The sequence below is a fragment of the Protopterus annectens genome, chromosome 4.part0, assembly GCF_019279795.1.
Source record: "Protopterus annectens isolate FY-2018-M chromosome 4.part0, PAN1.0, whole genome shotgun sequence".
Taxonomy (NCBI): Eukaryota; Metazoa; Chordata; order Ceratodontiformes; family Protopteridae; genus Protopterus; species Protopterus annectens.
Window position 1 is genome coordinate 1,722,455,002 of NC_056733.1, and position 23,815 is coordinate 1,722,478,816.

The following is a 23,815-nucleotide window of genomic DNA, read 5'->3' on the forward strand; positions in this document are numbered from 1 at the left end:
ACCCTTCCAAGGTCAGGAAAAAGTGGCAAACTAAATTAAACAAAAGGCAGTCTAGTGAACATTGCATACAGCACATACTCTCACAGAACTTCATTTTCAACAACATAGCAACACAACTGTTTAGTAATATTCAACAACAATACCAGGGGAAAACAATTGCACTCATGACAGTATGTGTAACGCACAAGTAATGACTTGAAGATGTGCCTTTTATATTCTAATTATGTTCCTTTGAAGTACGAAAACAATTCAGTACTAATATTTACTATTTTGAAAAAACACAAATAAAACGAGTGCTTGTGAGTTCTATAAACTTACATTTATATTCAGTGTTTCTTAACTACATTTCAAGTGTTTTAAGTGCGTAAGTTATTATTAGAATGAGATAAACAGTGTGACGTAAGATGTTCACTTTCGTAAGTTGGCCAACTATGACATTTCGAAATGCAGCTTGTTGACGTTTAGTGCTTTCGCTGGTTAGTGCTTACGAAGAATATATGTCGATCAACATGAACTCAACTTTCTAATCATTCCCGTTGCTAATATTGACCCAATCCCTGGCAGCCACGGCTACTCCTTGTGTCTGACATAACCCTTAAAACCACATACTGTGTCTTATCTTTCTCCCCATCATTGTCAGAGGATAAGAATACACCAGCATCAGACAGAAGTAGATCAACAGTGCTAGTGCCAGACATTGCTTCACCTGTGAATACATCATAAAATATATATAAAAATTCCCATAATGCTTATGCCAACCACACATGCAAGTGCTATGATTTCAGTGACTACTACAGATAACTAGGACATGTAAGCATAGGTTCATAGGTTGGTATTAGGTTATTGGCCCTAGGGCCTATACAAGCCTAGCCATAACAATTCCCTGACTATTTCTTCCCACACTATTTACTTCCCTGGACGCCTGTTTAGCAGGGTGACTGACGTGATCCCCGGGGTGAATTTCCTATCTCCCATCAAATTTTCAAGGTTCCTTTTGAAGAGAGCCAAAGAGGCGCTCTGCTTGACATGTATGGGCAGTCTCTTCCAGAGTCTGGGGAGTCTCCGGGTCAAGAACCTATCCCTCCAGCATGTTTTGTTCATTGTGATGACAAGGTTTAGATCCCCAGAGCATGTGGCTCTGAGGGATTGAGATTTAAGTGTAGCATGTTCAACAGCTCTGGGCTTGACATGGCCTTGTGTGTTAAGCACTGATCACCTCTGAGTAGATGATATAAGACAAAGTATAGCTGGAGTTCTTTTAGATGGTCAGCATAGGGCATCTGCTTTAGGCCTGTGATTATTTTAGTGAGGTAATTCTGCAGTCTTTCCAGTTGTTGCAGATGTCTTGAGGGCTACATACCAGATGGGGCGTTGTATTCTATAATGGGTCTAATAAGGGATGAGTACAATGGGACAATGACCTCCTTTTTTCTGGTTGAAAAGCGCTTAGTGATGAGGTGTGCCACATAGAAGGATTTCCTGACTGTTGTGGCAATGGGGTTATCGAAGGTGAGACCACTGTCCATCTGTGTCCCTAAGTCTCTTATCACACTTTCGGTGTTTAGTGTTCTGCCACCTATGTGATAATTCACGGGTACATGTTTTTTCTCAAAGGGGATAACTATACATTTCTTGGCATTGAGCTTGAGCCCATGGCTCTGACACCAAGCATCTGTTTCGTTAAGGCCCTTTTGTAGAATATCCACATTATTTGGGGATTCAATAATGGCTCCCAGTGATCTGCGAACTTTCTTAGCCAGAGTCACTGAATGTTGGCCTGTACTTCAGAGAAATAGATGCCAAACAAGAGCGGTCCCAGGACTGAACCCTGAGGTACTCCAATTGTCACTTGTCTGGAGCTGGATTTGGAGTCAGCTACTTTTACAGTGTGGGTTCTGTCAGTAAGCCAGTTGTCAACTCATCGAGTGACATAGGGATTAATGCCCAGCTTATTAAGTTTATCTATGATTCCAGAGTGGGGGATGGTGTCAAAAGCCTTGGTGAGGTCCGCATAGGCTGTGTGGACCACCTTACCCTCATCCACAGCTCTGGAGACTGAGTCGAAGAAGTCAATCAGGTTCAAGAGACAACATCGGCTCTTCACAAACCCAAACTGGGTGGAGTCCAGTGTTTGAAGGTTGCCAATGTCTTTGTTTATAAGCTCCATGATAATATGTTCCATGGCCTTGCAGATCAGGCTCATCAGACTGATGGGGTGGTAGTTCCCAGGATCCAAGTTGGATTCCCCCTTGTGGAGTGGGATAACTGTAGCTGTGTGTCACTCAGTGGGCATGAGGCCTGAGGTGAGGCTATGATTAAACATGACACTTAGGTGAGGTGCCAGTTCATTTTGTAGTTCATGTAGTACACAGCCCTGGATGTCGTCTGGTCCCATGGATGCTGTATTCTTAGCTTTGGAGAGGGCAGTTTTTACCTGTGCGGCCATTATTACCAGAATTTGGCAATTTTTTGGTATTGAAATGGGCCCTTTAGGGGGTGAGAGGGGGGTGAAGTTGGCACTGAATCGATCTGCCAGGATATTGGCAATATCCTTGGGATCAGTATATTTAATACCATTCTGTTGTAGCTCAGAGCAGATCTGAGCATTTCCATTTAGATTCTTGACATAGCTATAGAATGTCTTGTGGTTGTCTTTGGAATCTTTGGCAATTTTATTTTCGTAACTAGCTTTGGAGGATTTTGTGAGGGATTTCAGCTTCTTACTGAGGCTGGTAAGGGAGTTTTTTGCATCCTGGGATTTTCCCCTTTTCTGCAACAGTTTCCTCTTTTTGTTGTAAAGTTTGTTTATGGCAGGGGACCACCAGATTGGCCTCCTTTTTTTGGAGGAGAGCATCTTGGTTCTATTTGGGATGGCACGATTCATGCATGAGTAGATGTGCTTGTACAGTGACTTAGTGTAGGATTCAGCAGTCGAACTTTCAGTTCCCGTCTGCATGGAAATCATGAAGTTTGTCACTGCTGACTTGAGTAGCATGAAGTTGGTTTTAGAGAAATTTTTTATAAAGGTTTCCTTACTAGGAGGTGGGAGAGGGATGTGGATGTCAAGGGTGATTAGCTTATGGTCAGACCTGACCAACAAGGGGGTGACCATAGGTGTGGAGTATCGATTTCCTATGTTGGTAATGACCTGGTCGAGGATATTGGAGCCCCTGGTGGGACTATGGATTAGTTGATACAGGGCATTGGAATTTATGAATTCCAAGAACCATTGGGCAAAGGTGTTGGTACCTGAGTAGTTTTACCAGTTAATGGCAGGGTAGTTGAAATCATCCAGTATTAGGGTGTTTGGTTGTATCTTAATATTTTCCAGTATGTTTAGAAAGGTGTAGTGAGAATTTTGGGGCATGGTGGGGGATCTGTAGCAAGCTACAATTTGGATTGCCATCTTATCCAGTGTTAGTTGCACCTGGAGAATTTCAGATGCATTGTGTCGGGCAACTAGCCTGGTGGTGTGAATATCCTTGGTGAATATGGACATTCCTCCACCTTTAGTGTTTCGGTCCTGGTTTGGTGGCCGAAAAGTGTGGTAAGAGTTGTAGCCAGGAATTGCAGGGGTGCTCTCTGGAGCCTTGAATCAGGTCTCAGTTACTGCACAGATATTGATGTTCTCCATTTTTAGGAGTACCTCGAGAGAGAGTGCCTTTTGAGGTTTAAACTTCTAGCATTGAGTAGCATTACCCTCAGATTTTGCATGCTTGTTCCTGTTACTGTGGTGGCTTTGTCCTTTGAACTTTGCCTTAAAAGGCACTATCGGGGTTGCATGAGCCTTAGCCAGCAACCTGAATACCAGGGGCAACAGGTGTAGACCATCTCTGGCAAATCATTGTGGTCTGTCAATAATGTCATCAAGGGCAGACAGATAATGGATCCCCTTTGAATGACACCAGAAGCTTATCCAATTGTTGAAGTTAATCATTTTGTCCTTATACTGTGGTATCATTCTGGGCAAAGGCAGGATGCTACTCAGGGCTAGGGTCATACCTGTCTGGGCCACATGATCTGAGAGCTCTTCCATGTCTCTTTTCATGTAGTCCAGGGAGGTACTTCTCAAGTCATTCACTCCAACATGGACAATGACAGAGTCATATTTGTACTTGTTGTGGAGTGACTTGAGTGCATGCATTATGTGGCAGATCCTGGCACCCGACAGGCAGCTGACTGTAATTTTTTCCTTGTTCAGCCTGGTGAGTGGGACATCAGTGTGCCTGACTATAGAGTCACCTATGACTAAAGTGTTGGGTACATTGTCTTGCCTTAGGGGCTGTTGTTGGGTGGCACACTGGTGTTGTGAGCTATGTGACACTTTGGTTGTGACTGGTGTTTGCATTTCAGCTTCAGAGGTCCTTGTTGCTTGAGCAGGTTACTGTTAAGGGCCTCCACATATGAGGGTTTAGTGTTACTATGTGAGGGTGTTGGTGGTGTGGGTTTAGAAGGGCTATTTGTTGCTTGAGGTATAGTGCAGGTGTTAACCTTCTCCTCTTGACTGTCTAGCACAATCTTGGGTGGAGAGAGATTTGCTTCCAGTTTGGTTATGTAAGTGCATCTCTTGCAGGTTGTAGTGTTGGGTGGTATGAGGAGAGGGTTGTCTGTGTACATGAGGCAATTGCTGCATTGCCCCAGTATACCCAGATTCACCAGGTGGACAGGAGAAATTACTAAAATCTGACCCTTGGACATGCCTGGCTTCGTGCATTTTTTTGTAAAGTACAAGAGCTGTTTTCCCTTACCTAAGCAAGGCACTTTGCAATTATAGGCTATTTAGTGCCTATGATTAACTTCTCCTTATTAACAAGGAGAGTTGAATGATTGTATCAGTTTAAGGCTTCCTAGTGCTTTCCAGCAGGTTTTAGAGCAAGTGCTAGTCACAGGGATGCTTAAAGGTAAGATGAAAAAAAATGGTTTATCCTAAACACTGCAGTGTGCACTAGAGGAGTTAGATGTGAAAGTAGGTAACTTAAGTTTTACCTGTTTAAAAAGTTAAGTTTTAGTGGAAAGTCACTATTTTTAAAAAAGCAAGATAGATTGAAAGGGGGTGGTCACTTTTCTATTCTGGTACTGTGGAATTCAGTAGGATGACCAATACATTTAAATAGCTGAAGGGGAGTGATTTCACAAAATGAACAGGTGGTCATTGCTTTTCAATGCAGATGCACCTAGATGTAATAGGTGTGAGAGGTATACTAACCATACATGGAACTAAGAATTGCAAAGGTAAATATAAAAATATCTGAATGGTGTACCTGGGACACATACATCTCAACTATCCAGATTTTCAGAGAATCTACTAACTTCTGCCTCATATTTTTGGAATGTTCCTCATAAAATGTGTGGTTTTCTTGCAAAGCATTCATAATTGAATTCACTAAATAAATGACATACATTTGAATTTCTGACTCAATGTCTTTCAAAAATATATGCTTACACATAATCTGTTAATCTAGCAACTTTCTAAAAAGAGCAATATTTAAATCTATTTCTATTTTTGGGCCTTTATCCTTACATTATTATTGACTTTGTCTAAGAGGTTGAGAGGTATGCTAGGACATCACCAGTGGAAATCCTGTAGGGCTGCTCCACCTCTGCCAACCGATAACATCCAGCACAGCACTGTGAATCTCTGCTGAGTTGCCTGGATCCCTGATTGATTACAAGAACTCCACCTTCTTGTTAAGTGATGGTTTGTTACACTGCCACCAGTAGTCATCCACTCCCATGACTCAAATCTGAGATGGTCTTGTGAGCCATGTCTCTAGCCTTATCTCAGATCATTCATTATGTACAAGCTTGGCCACCAACAACACTGACATCCTCAATCACCCAACACCAGACGCAGTCATGGAAGGGCTTGTTGATGGCATGTACATCAAGGAGCCTTCCTCTGTGGAAACAGAGGTCCTGTAGTATCATCTCATTCTCAGCATCTAAGAAAGGTGGCTTCCTTGATGATGGGCCTCTACTAAATTTAAGAGCCAGAACTGTGTTGTGCTGGAACAAAAAATGGATACCGCAACACAAGTTAACACACAAGGTAGTATACACACTTTACAGATATGTGTCAATATATATAAATTCAACAGGCTATAAACAGTATAGCCAGGTATAACACAGACATACTTGCATCCATGGAAAAGTAATAACAACAGTCTAAACAATAATATACATTGTCTAGTATGACACTTAACATAAGCTCTTATCAACAAAAATAAATATGACACAGCATAAGCTGTTACCAACAAAAATAAAAACAATACTTTAACGGATTGATGTGTTCGACCCACCCCTAACCAGGAAAAAATATATAAGACAAAAAGAAATAACAGATGTAAGAATGTCCACTTAAGTAGCAGACTTCATAAGCATTTCAACAACATGGTCAGTGTAACTAAAACTACAACTCACAATGGCAGCAGTGTTACACAGTTGTTCACTTGCCTACTATTGCAGTGGCATTATAAACAGGTGCATCTCTCCAGGAAATAAACTTCTCAAATGTTGGCCTGTTACACAACTAAAAAAGCTGTACACATGATTAAGTGTGTTGCCCTGATCCCACCAATTACATTTTAGATGATTACAACAGATTATAGTGAAACAATTCCATTAGACAGCACAAAACAATTATATATCAACATAGTAAAAATGAGTAGTTGTTTGAAAGCTGACATGTCGTATAATATTTTGTAACATTTTATCCTGTCAAGTTGTGGAGCAAAAATGTGGAAAAAAAAATAAGTTCCAGCAACATTTGAACAAGAAATCAATCTTCCATAGAGCAATTAAAGATTTGCCTGAAGTTTGACTCCTCATGTTACTGGCATTTTCTACTGATGAAAATCACAGTATGGTCATTTCTTGTTTAGTTAATATATAAAAATGAAGTTACTGATGATATATTTCTGTACAACTATATCTCTGTCTCCATCTATATCAATATTTATCTAGCTATACATATATAGATAGATATAGACACACAGGCCCAGGCACATACACTCACACACACACACACACACACACACACACACACACACACACACACACACACACACACACACACACACACACACACACACACACACACACACACACACACACACACACACACACACACACACACACACACACACACACACACACATGCTTAACTTAGACTTAAAAATATGAATGAATCTTGATCAACATAATGGCTAGGTTATCTCAAATTTATGTCAAATGGCTGTGCACAAATCTCAGACATGGGATGAAGATGCCTAACGATGTGAATGATATCCTCAACAATGTGAGTATGGATAAAAAAATAAACATTCATACAGATTCAAAACTATGGATTTATATTCATGCATAGCTTTAAGATATTCCAAGAACAAAGGAGTATGTCTTCCATGCAGAAAATTTTGTTAATCTTGCGTTCCTTTTCATCCTGTTTCTGTCTTATCCCCTTATTTTCACCCTTTTGCTGTGAAACAGAAACAAAAAGTCTGACAGCAAAAGTGTAGTGCAGACTAATTTCCCATTGCATAAGTACAATGAGTTAAACGTGTGCTTGGTTTGCTTCTGTTCAATTAATGGTATCTGTGGCACAACATGTTCACTTTGTTACTGTTCCATTGTGCTGCCAGTGGGTGTTCATATACTGTGATGGTGTATTTTATCTCAAGTTGTGATAGTGTGCAATCATTTTCTTAGTGGAAAACCCCTAAAATTTATTTCATCCATGTAATCTCCATATTTTGTGCAATAGCTGTCATTGCTATTGGACACTGGTCATTAATACCTCTTAGGGAATCACTGTTCCTGTTCTATAGCAAACATTGAAAAAAAAAATTAACCATGCACAATGACTTAGCCATCAGTTGTGCAAACAACAATACCACTGGTGTGCTGTACTTAACATAATAGACATTAATGAAGTCAAGAAATACTTTCCCTGCAATTGCTTTAATGGCTCAGTGCATTAGTGATGTCTGAGCTCAAGTATATTACAGCGAGATAGGTTCAGTAAGGGATAGTTTAGCTCTAATCTGTTCTGTGGCATCAGATGTGAAAATTGTTTGTTTACACATCATAATGTACCATACGTCTACACCAATCCCTTCCATTAATATTAATACCTTGCATGGATCATTATCTGTATTTTTTGGTTCTGTGTCACAGAACTGAAGTATTACTTTTACAGATGTGCTATGCCACTCTTACATACCCAGTCATAACATCAATTCAACATACACGCACATCAAATAGCCATGTTATACAAAGACACACACACACACACACACACACACACACATATATGTATATATATATATATATATATATATATATATATATATATATATATATATATATATATATATATATATATATATATATCTCAAACCATTGAAACATAACATTGTAAATCATACTGCTTCAGTTGCTTACCTGAATAATGGTCATGTGTAACATGCCTAGAATTTGCTTGGGGGTCACATCTCTTCATCTGCAGTCTGTATGACCTCATTATGTATATTGCATATCATTTTAAATACTATTGGTTTTGGTTATAACAAAAACACACCATGCACATCTACAACAAGGGTCCTGTAAATACAGCTGCAGTTTTTGTGGTCATTCTTTGCACAATGACAGTCAACGAGCAGTGTTGCTGGTCAGTGATTACTGTATTGAAATGGTAGGTCCCCTTTTATGGTAATAACTTAAAAATAACTATGCATGCACTAATACTTTACAAGCAGCCACACTGCTCAACCTGGCATTGGGATATATCAGCATTTAAGATATAAACACACTTAATACAAGTAGAAAGTATTCCACATAAAACCACTTTCTTGTGTCTGAAATTATTAATGCAGTGAAAGAACACCATATAGCGCAACATTTACAGGGTTGTAATGCATTGAAAAGATCTTCATTTCACTTTTACCATGTCAGTCTGCAGAAGTTGCACATTAACACAGAATTACTTCCCAGACAGGAGAATATTAAATATGAGGATATGATAGACATGATGACCTATGCACAGTATTACAAAATACATTGCATAAGTACTGATCCACATAAAGATGTAGGCTATGTAAAGTACTTATACTCCTAATCATGTACAGTACACATTTGTAGACCTCGCATTACAGATTTATGATGTCAGTTCCCCTGTGGCATTACTAGCTAATACATAGAGTTCAGAAGTTCATAATTTATTTTGTCATGGGTCAGTTCCAATCTGGTACATGTAATCAATCTCAAATAATTTTTATGCTACAATAATGCATCCTGTAATAGTGAAACAAAATGCACATAACGACAAGACAGAGAAACAGCAACATCATGCAGGTGATTACATATTTATGTGATAGAATGTTAACTTGTTATACTTGTTAACTATGTTATAAATCATCCCTGAGCACATAATCAAAAGTGGGACATTGTCAACTGAAATGTAAGTCAGCTATTACCACCAACCAGCATGAGCTGGAATCCCAGTAGAGCAGATATATACTGATCAACAAACATGTCCAGGTATTACTGCCATGTTACTCACCTAAAGTGGATATTGGAGAAATAATAAATACAATGAGTCTAGGCCATTTCCTTGATACCTTTTAGCAAATACATTTCTCCTCAGTCTCCATCATTGCACACATGCAGATGCACACGAGATCTAATTTGGATGCCATTCCCCTGCTATTTTTCCTGAAATCTTTTAAGGGAAGACTTGGCAGGTGATGCTGAAAGTAGTACTCCATTTAGAGCACAGAGGTGGTGAGAGTAGGAATTGTGTATATTTGTATACCTCCTCATAAGAAATTACTGTAGGAGACTACTACGGGGTGGGGCAGGTATACCAGGTCTCAGTACTAGGCTGTGGCTTGGAATAGTTTAGCTAGTGCTGTCATCTGTGCTGCTGGCATGACATGTGCCATCACCATTACAGTGATCTAAAAAGGTGAAACAATGACCTTCTTATCTAATGGGAGGAATATTATAGGACCCATGCACTACCTGAGTACTATACAAATACTCTTCCATAACCATGCAGTACACTATCATGACATGACACTACATACAAGTCTTCATTACTGTGTTTTTGTGTGAAGCCCCAGCAAAAATGGGAGAAACTGGGAGGTGCATCAGGAGAGATAGCAATGCCTCAGAGTGACATGGGGTAAGATTGGATTCAGATACTACTGATTGCCATGTCAGATTAACTTTGATTTGACTATTTGGTTATCGATTCTGTAGAAATCAGGCCACAGGTAGTTGCCAGACAACTACATGAGTATGTATATTCTGTACTTGTAAACTATATCAACCTGTATGATTAGCTCACGTAAATTTGAACTAGTCAGATGTTAGCTAAAGACAGATGGGTGCTGGTTCAGTCTCAGGCAACAAAAAAATGTGTGATATGCATTTTACAGTTCAATATTTATTACCTGTATTCATATCTTAAAATAACATGTAAGTAGGCCCAATACACATTTGCTTGACTGTTATCCAAATAGCACATGTAAAATAGTTACACTTTTTTGTTAAATATTTTAATTTTGAGAGCCTGGTATATTGTAGCATTACTATAACACTAACTTGTGATATTGCACATTTATATCTAGATGTAAATAATCTTAAAAATGTATGTGGAGTATGTAGTGACTATGACATTAACATTATAGAAATATTTCTGTTATTTTTTTTTCTTTTTTGTATCTCCCTATACCCTCCAGCTTGATATCATTTCTAATATTTTTTTTATCTTTCACTGTATTACAGCATTCATTCCTGCTTTACCACCATCCCTATTACTGAGAACTAGACTGGCACAGCAGCTCAAACCAGTATTCCACCACAGATGGTGCCAACACCAGCAGCAGACGTACCAAGCACTGGGTCACAACCTTGCAGTGTTGACTCCAAAACATCTGCACTACCTGCACCACCTGTATCAGGTAACTCTGCTACGGAGGCTGGAACAGCGGTGCCCATCAGGAGCTGTGTCAGTGGAGGTGGTGATTACATCACCCGACAAGAGTTAACATATCGGGTGGGGAGGAGCTGCAATGCCCACATCTGCCACATGGAGAGAATCCTGCAGCAGATTGCTAAATTGCTGTGCCATACAGTACTTCACCAGGTATCCGTGACAGGAAACAGTAGTGACAGTTCTGATGGTAAGGACTAGATCCCCACTGTGTTCATGCTGGATAGGGATGCACCACTGAAATTCTGTACCTAATCTCAGTCATTATGTCCCATTTCTCTTTTGTCCATCATCATCCCTGTCTCTCATGTAAGTCCTGGATGCCTGCACCTGCTACCTAACCTACCCTACATACCTACTACTGTAATTCCTTAATACCTTCCCTAATGTTCATCTCTCTCTTTATAAAAAAGGGCACCTGTTGAGATAAAAAAAATATGTCCCTTAAATAACTCTCCACTTTGCCTATGTGTATTACACACCTGATTTGGTCAAATTAGTCACATAACATTATTAAGTTGTTGCCTCATATTATTTATGGTTTGAGTATCCAAATTTCCCAAATTCTGTGTGCATACAATCATAGCTTGTGAAGACGTGGATTGATATGGTCCTGTGCCACCACCATCCTGCTCTTTTCTTAATTGCTCCCTCAGTGTCCTAGCCTCTGCTTGCTGTTGATTTTCATCTCTGTCCAATCAGCCCCCATTGCACTTCTTTAATTTGGTCAAAAAATATATTCACACATGAGATATCTGGTCATAAATGGCTTATAAACAGAAATCTCTATTTCTGCCCTCAGCATTTGAATGACACTTGGCACTGAGCAGCAAAGCCAGCTTTTGTCCTATGGCAAAAACTAAAAAAAAACAAACAAAAAAAGCAATTATGCATGTGCTAATATTTTGCTAACAGTTGCACGACTAAGCTTGGCAGCATTAAGATTCAGACAGTAAGTGATTCTGGCAAACAAAAATTAATGTCAGTGGCCTCTGTTAGTTGTTTTTGCTTTATTAGCTTATTGTATACCCAATATGTCAAGTCCTTTCCAATATAGTCGGTCACTGCTGTATGTAAGTGAGGGTGGGCTTCTCACATATTTTCTTCCCAGAAACAAACATATTTGCAGACTAGTATTGATGAGTTCAATAATAATATCAGTCATATTTTTGTTTTGTATGTTATCCTGCACATTTTATACATGCAAGAATGAATTATCACTGATCCACATAAAAACACAAGACCTAATGTCAGCAATGCATAATGAAATGTTCTTGAGCTTAGCAATCAGGAATACATTTTTGGCTGTTCATTGTATAACAACTGTCACTATCACCCACCATTAACCTCAATCAGTCCCTCTGACATCACCTTTGTGACTTCCATTCTGTACATGTACTAAGCCCGGGTTCACTTAGAGGCCTTTTATGTAAAACCCTTTTCAAGAACATTTTGACATGAGACTCCCTTGAAAGAGAAGGTGCCATGAGCAGACATGCTAAAATGACTGATAAATGAATCTTGATACAGGAATAAGAATGGCCATAAGATAGTAACTCCTACAAGTACCGTAAAACCAGAGAACAACTAGCCCTGAATGGCTACTGTTTTAGATGTTGGCAATAGCTAGAAACCCTTTTCTGTTTGCTAATATATATGATTTTCTAGTAGCAGGCTTTCTTGTCTCCATTAATACCTACTGCACGTCCTTAAAAACCAGGTGCCTAAATGGGATTAAGGCCCTATCATCCATGCAGTCACTTAAATATGATTGATGTTGAGATATATCAAACAGCCTTGTTTTTGTGTGGGTAGATCCATTCTGTGTGGAAGCTGGTAGTAGTTGCCCCTGACCATTTCCAAAAGAAGCTCTGTTGTCTGTTGTGCTGTTGTCTGCAACCACTTGTAAAGGTCCCAGGGGATGAAAGATAGTTTAGAGAGTTGACTACCTTGATCAGGGTGAGCATCTATGTGCTTGCATCTGTCCATGTTGTCGCGCACCCTCCTGCATATTTGTCCCTCCCAAAACTTCTCCCCAAGCAAAGTCTGAAGTGGCTGTAGTAACTGACTGTTTTGGAGCAGGTATGGAGAAGGGGAGACCTGGATTTAAGGATAACTTGTCTTCATCAAAAAAATTTCTCTTCTAACACTAGTACAGGGATCTGAAAAGGTAAAGGGTGTTACTGCTGAGACCAAAGAGATTTCAGATACAACTGTATCTTTCTTATGTGGAATCTTGCTAAGGATATCATGGGAATCATAGGAGGCATGATACCCACATTTCTGAGGTATTCCCTCACAGTAACCAAAGTCTGAGTGGAAAACATTAGAAATAAATCTAAATAAAACTCTTTTCCTCTGGAAGAAAAGCTCTTTGAACTGAGGTTTCTAGTTGACACCCCAGGAACACAATCTTGTGCGAGGGTGTCAAGAAAGACTTAAATGTTTTCTTGGCATCCAAGTTGCAAGAGATCTGTCATCCAGAGTAGAAACTCCTGACATTTTGAAAAGCACTCTGCAAAGATAAGTAAGTCATCTAAATACGGAAACGTGTGGATACCTTGTAACCTGTAATGAGCTATAACTGGAGCTAGACACTTTGTGAATATTCTTGATGCAGTGGATAGTTCAAAGGGTAAGGCAGTGAACTGATAATGTGATCAAGGCACACAAAACTGTACGAAATGCCTCAAATCTAGAGGAATAGGGATGAGATGATAAGCATCTTTAAATCTAGTTTTACCAAGAACTTCTAAAATGAAGAGGTGAAATTGTTTTGAATTTGGGTATTATCACAAAACAGTTTAGGAAAGAAAGATCCAGAATTTGTCTCCAAGAATTTTCTTTCTTTGGCACTAGGAACATCCTTGAATAAAAATACTTCCCATCCTGGGAAGGAGGAACTGGTTCTATCACTCCTTGGAATAGCACACGATGAAGAACAAGAAGAAACAAAATAGTCTAATCAGCAGGATGAGGAGTAATCCCCTGGAAAGGAGAAATGTACTCCTGCTGCCATCTGTAACTCTGCTGAATGATTTTCAGAACCCATTTCCCTGAGACAATCTGTTGCCAAAGAGAAAAATTGAGATTCAGGCTTTCTGGAAGAGAATAGGGGCAAGGGTGGGAGGGGTTACAAGGTCTCTTGAATAGCCATTCAGACTTGTTGGAGTGTTCTTGGTTTTTGGAGATTTGAGACTTCTTTTTGCAACCCCCTTTCCACTTCTTAAATGTATGTTTACCTGAATTCAGTTGAGATTGCTCATTCTATTTTTTGCAAAAATTGGAAGAGGAGAAATAAAATCACTTGGACAATTTGGAAAAAGAAGGCTGAAAATTTTTAGAGATTCCCTGACCCCAACAAAGGAAAGTGCAAGCCAACCACTGATACTCAAAAGCCTTAGAGTAGTGTACTCCTCGGTGGCAGTAAAGCTTTGAAGGGCTTCACACCCAAAGTTGTCTTTTAGTCATCTCATATTGAGCTGTGTAACAGTTTGGATGCATGGAATGTGCCCTGAAGCTTTGGAAGCTGGATGGCTGTTATGTCCTTGGCAGGCTATAACCCTTATAGCTAAGGCTACTGCAGAAGTGATCAGTACAAAGGACATCAGCCAGGACTGGCTTACTCACTAGACATAAGTTGTACAATTCTACCTGGTGGTAAGATTTACACGGGTCAAGGGTTTTGATCCTCCAAATGTCATGCTCCCTTTTAAAGGAGGCTTTATGCATTCAAACACACTGCTGGAGATGATACGTCAGCTATGCTATTTCTGACAACTGTGGTGTGACTTCTTCTGTGTAGCTGGCAGCTAGTGCACAGGGTTAGTAACTGTCAGCTAGTTAGACAGGTGTTTGCATCTGGCAATGAGCATCCAGTATGACTGCATAAAAAAAAACTTTTAACAGGCAGGAATGACTCACTCAACAAATACTGTATTATGTGTACAATTCTACTTAACAGTAATGCTTTCAGAGGTGGAGGGCTTTGATCCTCCATGTGATGAATTCTCTTTTAAGAGAGGCTGTAAATATTTAAACATGCAACTCATGCTATCCCTTCAGCTGTGGGCCTTTTGTCAACTGTGCTATGAATTCTTTTGTTGTGTCAGCAGCTAGTGCTCAGGTCTATAGACAGGTGTTTGCATCTAGCAGTGTGTACCGTGTGTTAGAGAAAAAAAAAAACAGATATAAGTGCCATGCAGGAATGGCTTACTCAACAAATATGATGTGAGATCTTTTATTGATTTTTTTTTTTATTGGTGTGGGATTTTCATCTCCTGAGTACTGTACTTCCTTGTAAGCATGCCCAGCTTAACAGTATATGTTTTATATCTTATGTTGCATGATTGTTAGCACAAAGCAGCATCACCATTCAATGGTAGGAAACAATAATCCCAGTAATTATGTCAACTATCACAGCTTCAATCGTTCACTGTAATCCTGATGTCATATTCCTTCTTCTTTTCACAGTTAGGGGTCTCCACAGTGGATCACCTGTCCACTCATGATTTGCATCGGAGTTTTACAGTGTCAAGTTGCCAGCCTGGCACCCAACCTTCCACAGAAGGCACACACATGCATGCACTCACTCCTAGGGCCAATTTAGAGTGTCCAATCCACCTACAGCATGTCTTTGGGATGTGGGAGTAAACCGGAGCACCCGGAGAAAACCCACACGACCACAGGGAGGACATGCAAACCCCACACAGAATGCACCCCAGCTGAGGATCGAACCAGAGAACCTCTTGCTGTGAGGTGGAAACACTAACTGCTGCACCACTGTGGCCACCAAATGCTGATGTCATATTCCAATTGTCTGTATGTTGAAGGTTGTGATCCACCAATTACTGTTGTTCATAGGTTCATAGATTAGTACAAGGCTCACTACCCTTGCAAACCATTTTAAGCCTAGTCAATTATTCCTTATGAGACTCAAACCCTGCACCTCGTGTTTGTAAGGCAAACACCTTAACCATTAGGCCACCCGTATCCTTACTTATTTTGCACAATGCTCATTTCCCTTGTCAGTCTTCCATAATGTTGTCACACCCCCTTCAAATGTATAGTTTTTGACAGTTGTACAAATACTCTGAGGAGTAAGTAACTAATAAACATGTTGTATAACTGATTTAATCTTTAAATGGTTCATCTCCCAAGCCCCTGCTTGTAAATGTTTCATCTCCCAAGCCCATGCATACACTTAGCAAGGGTACCAGATCTTGTTAAAGATTTGGGATGCATGGCTAGGCTTAAAAAGGCCCTTGTGGTCATTAGCTTAGTAAACAACTATGCACTTATGTAGGTAGACAGAGTTTCAAATAATGCCTGATATGCAATGTAACAGTGTATAAAACAATTGATGATAGAAAACAATGACTTGCTGTGCAGATTTGTTGTGATGCATTCTGCACTAATATGATGCTTTCACATGGGTGTGTTGTTTGCTCCCTTATCTGTAATGCTCAGTTTTAACCATAGCCATATTCATTCACACACAAACGGCTATGAGTGATTTCTGAAAGGAATTGTGTAACTTGTTCTCTGGCATCATTAGCTACTGTACTGAGTGAATATGAGTTAGGCAGGTGAGGGTTGATTCTATGCTAATAATACTGACAACTGTTGTTTTCATACAGTAATAATGTCATGTAAGCACAAAGCAGTGTTAGTCTGGCATGTCTATCTGGCAGATTATATGGCTCACTGACATGTACTGATTCATACATCAGTTGTTGACTTTCCATCCCAACTGTATAATACATATTTTCCCTGTATATTTTACATTCTGCAGCATTAATTCTAAGTGTGCATATCTCTTGTGTATTCACACCTCCTCTGAACACTTCTCTTGTGGCATATTATAGTCATGTCCATGAATTTCCATTATCAATGTCAAAGGTAATGATTCTGAAGACAAATAAGTACATTTTGGGTCTATATTATAAACCCCAAAACCCTTTTGAGTGAATACAACAACAGCAACACATATAGCCCAAACCGCAAATACGCCGAACCCTCTAAACCACGAAATTTAAATCTCGAATCGTCATAGTCAGCCAACCCCACTGCCCACTACATACTACCTACCCAAATATAATAAATAAACCACATACATGCACTAACCAAACCCTACTTTTAACCCTACACTAAACCTTACATACATTACTATCTATGCACTTACCTTAATCCGCACCCTAACCCTAAGGTCTGAACTATCGCACACTTACCCTATAGAGATATACCAAAACAAAACAAATAATCCACACACATACACTTAACAAAACCCTACTTCTAACCCTACACTAAACCTTACATACATTACCTATCTATGCACTTAAAAATGATAACAGATGCAGGACTGAAAAGAAAACTAGTAACCAGACAAACGGTCCAGGCAGCAGCAGGTGTCAGCCAATACAAAGATTTATTTTAAAAATTCACCACAAGCGCTTTCACCCTGACAACAATGCAGGGCTTTTTCAAGTGTGAGTACAAATATAAAATCTATTAATATATTGATTGGAAAAAAGAGGTCATTGTTCCCCTCTACTTGTCACTCATTAAACCCATTATAGAGTACAACACCCCTTTTGGAATGTACCTCACAAGACATCTGCAGCAGCTGGAAAGGCCACAGAAGTACCTCACAAATAGGATTACTGGCCTCAAACAAATGCCCTACACTGACCGCCTCAAAAAACTCCAGCTTTACTCTGTAGCATATTGCCTAGTCTGAGGTGATCACTGGCTAACATATAAAGCTATGACAAACCCAGAGCTGTTGGACATGCTACACCTAAAGAAATCCCAATACCTCTGAGCAACATGCTCTAGGGACCTAAACCTTGTCACCACAATAATCAGGACATGCTGGAGGGATAGATTCCTGTCCCAGAGACTTCCTATACTCTGAAACAAGCTATCCATCTATGTCAAGCAAAGTTCTTCATTAGCACTCTTCAAGAAAAATCTTGATGAGTGGATGGGAAATAGGAAATTCACCCTGGGGATCACTTCTGTGTCTCTGCTAGACAGTGGCACAGGAAAATAACTTTCTTGGGTGGCATAAGCTATGGAACCTTGCTGGCTAGGCTTACGTAGGCCCTTGGGCCGATAGCCTAGTACCTACCTACGAACCTATCAACCTATTAACTGAAGATTTCAACCCAGATAATAGAATTGAATTGGGGGAGAGTGTTGATGCAATCCAGCTACAAACCTTGCTTCTGTAGCTTGAGGATGTATTGTTTAAAATGAAGAGTCTGCAAGCACAATGTTTTCATTTCAAAGCCTGTTTAAAACTCAAGATTATTCCAAGAGGCTTAAGGGTACTATGAATGCCCACATATGGGGAGAAATACCCTGATTTGTTAAGTAGATGGCAGCAGTTGAATTTAGATCTAAGCTTCAGTTATATTAGACTATTACTTGATTACTTTAGACTGGAAAAGAGAGAGAGAGATGAATCTAAAAGCACTATCTCTACAGAATGAGTTGTATAGTGTGTTTCTGGCAGCTTTGATTGCCAGCAGGAATGGGGCCATAATTGATTCAGTGATGGTCCATGAAAAGAAATTACTATCTATTAAGGACAAGAAAACTGAAAGTGGCAGAAGAGATTTCTTAAATGGGCACCTATTCACTTGGACCAGAACTGGTAAATCAACCATTCAGAATACCGAGAATAAGGAAATGCCCACTGGTAATAGTGATAGCATGACAGGAGTTGATATGATGGGAGATAATACCCTTTCAACCCTTAGGGAAGGGGATGGAGGGGATAGTATGACTCAACTTCCAGGAGCCAGAAAGAAAATTGTGAATTACATCCCTTCAGTTTTAACACGGAAAGCAGCTCTTACCAATCCTATTAATACTACATCAGGAAGAGAAGATGCATCTCACAGTTTAAATGTCAGAGGGAGCCAGCTGCATACAGAGAAACAAGATCAAAGTCTCTTTTGCTTCACTTTACCCATCTCCAAGGAAATGGAGGGAGTCTGGATGAGGTCAAGGAGCAGAACCCGTTTGAAGAGGAAGCAGGAATTAGATCAGGGTATCACAAATGCACTGAAGAGGATGTGGCAACAGGAAGAGACTCATTGATATGAAATATTTCCAGCATGCTTCTAAAGGAGACAGAAAAGGCAGTCCTGGAGAAAAGACTTTCCTTTATTCCTTCGAAGAGAGCAGAGGTAACTGATTTTATAATTGACTTAAAATGTTTCACGAGGAACATCACCCTTAAACTTAGCGATGGTAATATGGTCAGTATTAATCAGGAATTTATGCTATGCAAGCCTAGCACTTTTATTCTCATTAATCACCTTGTGCGTGCGGTGTATGACAAATTGTGAATAGATGAACTGTATAAATGTTTTACTAGTTTTGGACAGCCTACTCAATTGTTAAGTATAGAAGAACATGTCACATTGGAGCGATTACAGAATGATATCACTATAGTTATATGGCACTGATAAAGGGGGCCCATTAGTAGTTATGGATTGTGAATATTATTTATTGAATATGAGACACGTGTTGAGTGATAGAGATGTGTATGTGAAGATTTGTTATGACGATATTTATAAAATGATTAGGAAAATACATGCCATGTTAGACGAATGTTTAGTAACATGTGTGATAGAGTATAGTTTATATGACTTTTTTAAAGTTGATGAACCACTCCTACCACTGATCCACCGACTGCCCAAGATACATAGGGATCCCTGTAATCCCCCCTGAGACCTATAGTATCTGGATGTAATTGGTGCACTGAGCCATTATCTATATTTTTAGAGAGGAAATTTAAACCCTTATTAGCTAGTAATCCTGTAGTCTTGAAGGATTCTAAACAGTTTATTGAGCATTTGTACTTGTTTTGCAAGGAAGTGCAAAGTACAGAGAATTTAGTATTCATGACTTTAGATGTAGACTCCTTATTTACCACTTTACCCAGTGAGAGGAATATTTTTATGTTACAGCAGTATTTGCTAGGACACAGCAATTGTGATCACAAAATGGTAGATTTGCTTTGTTTTTAATGGAACTTGTACTTGAACACAATGTGTTTATGTTTTAGGGGGACATTTATTTGCAGAAGGATGGTGAAGCTATGGGCACTTCATGTGCCAATAGCTATGCCAGTTTAGTAATGGCCACCTGGGAAGAGGAAGTTATTCTGCAGGGACCTTTCAATAAGTATATAGGTCTATATTACCATTTTGTGGATGATCTATTCTTGGATTGGATGGGCACAATAGGGGATTTGAGGTCTCTCTTAGATTATATTAATAACTCTATCACCTTCCTGAGATTTGCTATGAGTTACTCTTATTATGAGATAGATTTCTTAGATGTAAAGGTCTTGAAACATGTAGTTGGTAACATGAGTACCAGGGTGTACAGAAAGGAATGCTATAGGAACAGCTTTGTACACAGAAGGAGAATGCACCCCCACTTATAATTAACAATATAATTAAGGGAGAAGGGATGAGAGTTTCAAGGCTGAGTGTAGAGGAGAATGTGTTTAAGAAGGAGATGAGGGACCTTGAATATAGGTTTGTTAAAAAAGGCTATAGCAAACCAAAGGTACACAGTGCCTTAGAGCAGGTGGAGGCTGTGAGGAATACAGCAGCTAGGCCATATGTTGTGAAATAGATGAGACCAGGACATACAGGAACAGGGTCACACTGAGAATGCATGTTCTATATTCTAATAATGTAAAACATGCTTCAGAGATTTATAAGAAATTCTGGCCAGTACTAGTGGCTGATGATCAGATCAAGGGTGTGGTGGGGACTAGTTCCAGATTTGTTTATAGAAATATGAAAGCCCTTAAGAGGTTATGTTATCCTAAGGACAATGGATCAGACAGGAGTGCTGATGATAATTTTGGCACTGTACCACGTACCAGATGTAATTTTTCTGAATATATAGATACATCTGGAAAGGTCTTTCATCCAGATTTTAAGAGGATGTTTAAGTTCAAGGTTAGAACCACTTGTGATTCTATGTATGTGGTTTATTTAGGTAAAACTGATAAATGCTTAAGGGACAGGATGAGAGAACATCAGTATGAGATAAGAAACATGAATACAACTAATGTCTTAGTAAAACATATTGTAGAGAAAGGCAGTATACACCAATTCAAGTTTTTAGTTCTAGAGAAGACTAAGTTAGATCGGAGAATGGGAGACATTAGGAAGAGGACAGAATTGAATGAAACAAGATGGATTATTAGAATGAAGGCCAGTGTAGGAAAGGGTTTAAATGGTAATTTCCCCATGAAACTCATCCTCAAGGCCACAGCCCTACATAGGTAGGAATGTTTCACATAGGGGTATCTATGTTGATATTTACATCTATGTACCTACAGACCCTTTTTTAGAGTCATGGTAGGAGGGTTCATATAGGTTTTATTCGTATATATTTTCTATCTATATGTCATGTTATTTAATTTATATACACATGTTTTTAATATATTGAACATAGTTTTTTAATTGATTACTCTGTTTTATGTACTTTATGGTTTGTTTTTATTGAGAACGTGTTTTGTATTATGTAATATATATATATATATATATATATATATATATATATATATATATAAACATTCTTTAAATGTGAGCGTTTCTTGTTTAAAAGGTTTTTGGAGTTGTTTTAAGGCTTAATTAATTAACAGACAAGTTTGAGAAGCAGGAAGTGATGTAAGCGTATCTATAAAAGGAATAACTGTGAAAACGCTTACGTTTTGTAATAAAAGCCTTTATCAGTTTGAGCTTGGAGCCATAGTGTTGTTCTACTCTTTTTCTTTTACTTGGACTAATTTTAGTATATCTAGTGTAAGAGAAACTTGCTAGACTACCGTGACATTCTTTCTCCTGAGACTGAGCAGTCATAGCTTACTAAACTGAACTAAATAGAATGGATACCATATGGTTAAACTCAGTTTTGTTCACAAAAATGTACAGATAATTCTTTATTGGTACAGCAGACATTTATTAAAAGTGACTATGGATTAAGAAATTGAGGTTTCCAGTTTGGCTTCAGACATGATAAAGACAAAATATTAGATAGGTTACTGATAGCAGGGTCTGTCTGAATCTGTTAATCATATTGTGAAAGGTAGAGATTAGAGACTTATCTGAGGGCATGGTTGGAAAGTCTTTTGAAATGTGAAAACATTATGAAACACTTGCCAACTGTTATTTTTGTGACTGATTATAGAATGATATTAAGATATTCTGGCCAGCCTAAATTGTGTTTCTTTTTGTGGGACAGTTCTCATTTTATTAATGATTCTGACAAAGTACAATGTAACCAATGTTGGGAGAAAAGACATACTGCAAGAAGGTGTGTGCCTGAATGTAGGTTGTGTAAAAAAAAGAGACACTTTTGGATGGATTGTCAAGAGCAAACAGCAACTAATGAAAAAGGAAAAAGGTAAAAAATAATACATGAGGAAAGACAGCAAGAGGCTAGCAGAGAGGGTGAAAACATACATGTGGAAGGACAAGAAGAGGATGGGTGATAGTATTAAGTAGCTATAGAAGATGTAGAAGAAGAAAACACATGGAGGGGAAGCATGAGGAGAAAGAGAGAGAGTACATGCAGGAAGAGAGGTTAGGAGAAAGGATTGACACTGATATTTTTGAAATTTTGGTAAGTGAAAAATCTCATTCTAATGATCAAGGATTGTTTATACATAAAAGCAGGGAAATATTCACTAGAAGAAAGAGTAAAACTAAGAAAATTAAAAATGTAAAAACATTTGCCCTCAACTTAAAAAAGGAAAAGCAAGACATTTAGAGTACTTTTAGTAAATGGGAACAGTATTAAACATTAACACTGTATGGAGGGTGACCATAGTGGAATGATGTCATATATGTGATATGGATGTTATTCGTTTAGAGCATGCAAGATTCCTGACACCTGCAAACAGAAAAACTGTATATAATATGGAACTTAGGAAGTCAGCATTGTTCAGGAGTGGCTGTGTTGTGTAAGAAACCAGTGTACATGCTAACTGCAACAATGGTAAGGATGGGAAGGTTAACTGTTGTGGATGTGAGGGGGACAGAACATGTTTATAGAATTATAGCATTATATGCATGTGTAATTAGCAAGGAAGGAGAAAATCAGTTTCATCAAATATTACACTATGTGGTGGTTAACATTAAAATAATAAGTACAAGGGACTTTAATTATAGTTTAAGGGAAAAATGCAAAAAGAAAGGGGAAGATATAAGAAAAATACAAGAAGTGTTAAAATGTGGTAAATTAGCTGTCTAGACCAAATATCAATGGACTTGAGGGGGATCTTGGATCTGAAACTAATTATTTTATATTATTGGAAGGCTTGGGGTAGCAGATGATAATGAGGTTGTGACAGTTTTTTCAAGCCATTTAGCAATGTGGATTGAGGTAATGGAAGAAAAAGAGAAAGGGAATTAAAAGAGCAAATGAGAGATTGTGAGATGAAATAGGAGAGTAGAAAGTATTGCAGTTATGGAAAAATTACATAATCATGAAGTACTTCTATGGACACTGTTGAATGGTGGATGGATTTAAAAAGACATATAAAAAGTGCATTTCCCCAATAGCAGGATGATGTAATAAAGGAAAAGAAAGTGATGTATGGGAAATATATTACAAGAGACTATTATGATACAGAAAAATAAAATCTGTCACTGTCTCTTCTTTTTTCACGTGTTTTTGCAAAGAATTTATAGAGCTTGATGATTTTTTTTCTATATTAATCAACAAGCCAGTGTTTGTGTATTCTGTTCTGATTTGCATTAACAGGCTCTTCAGCATTTC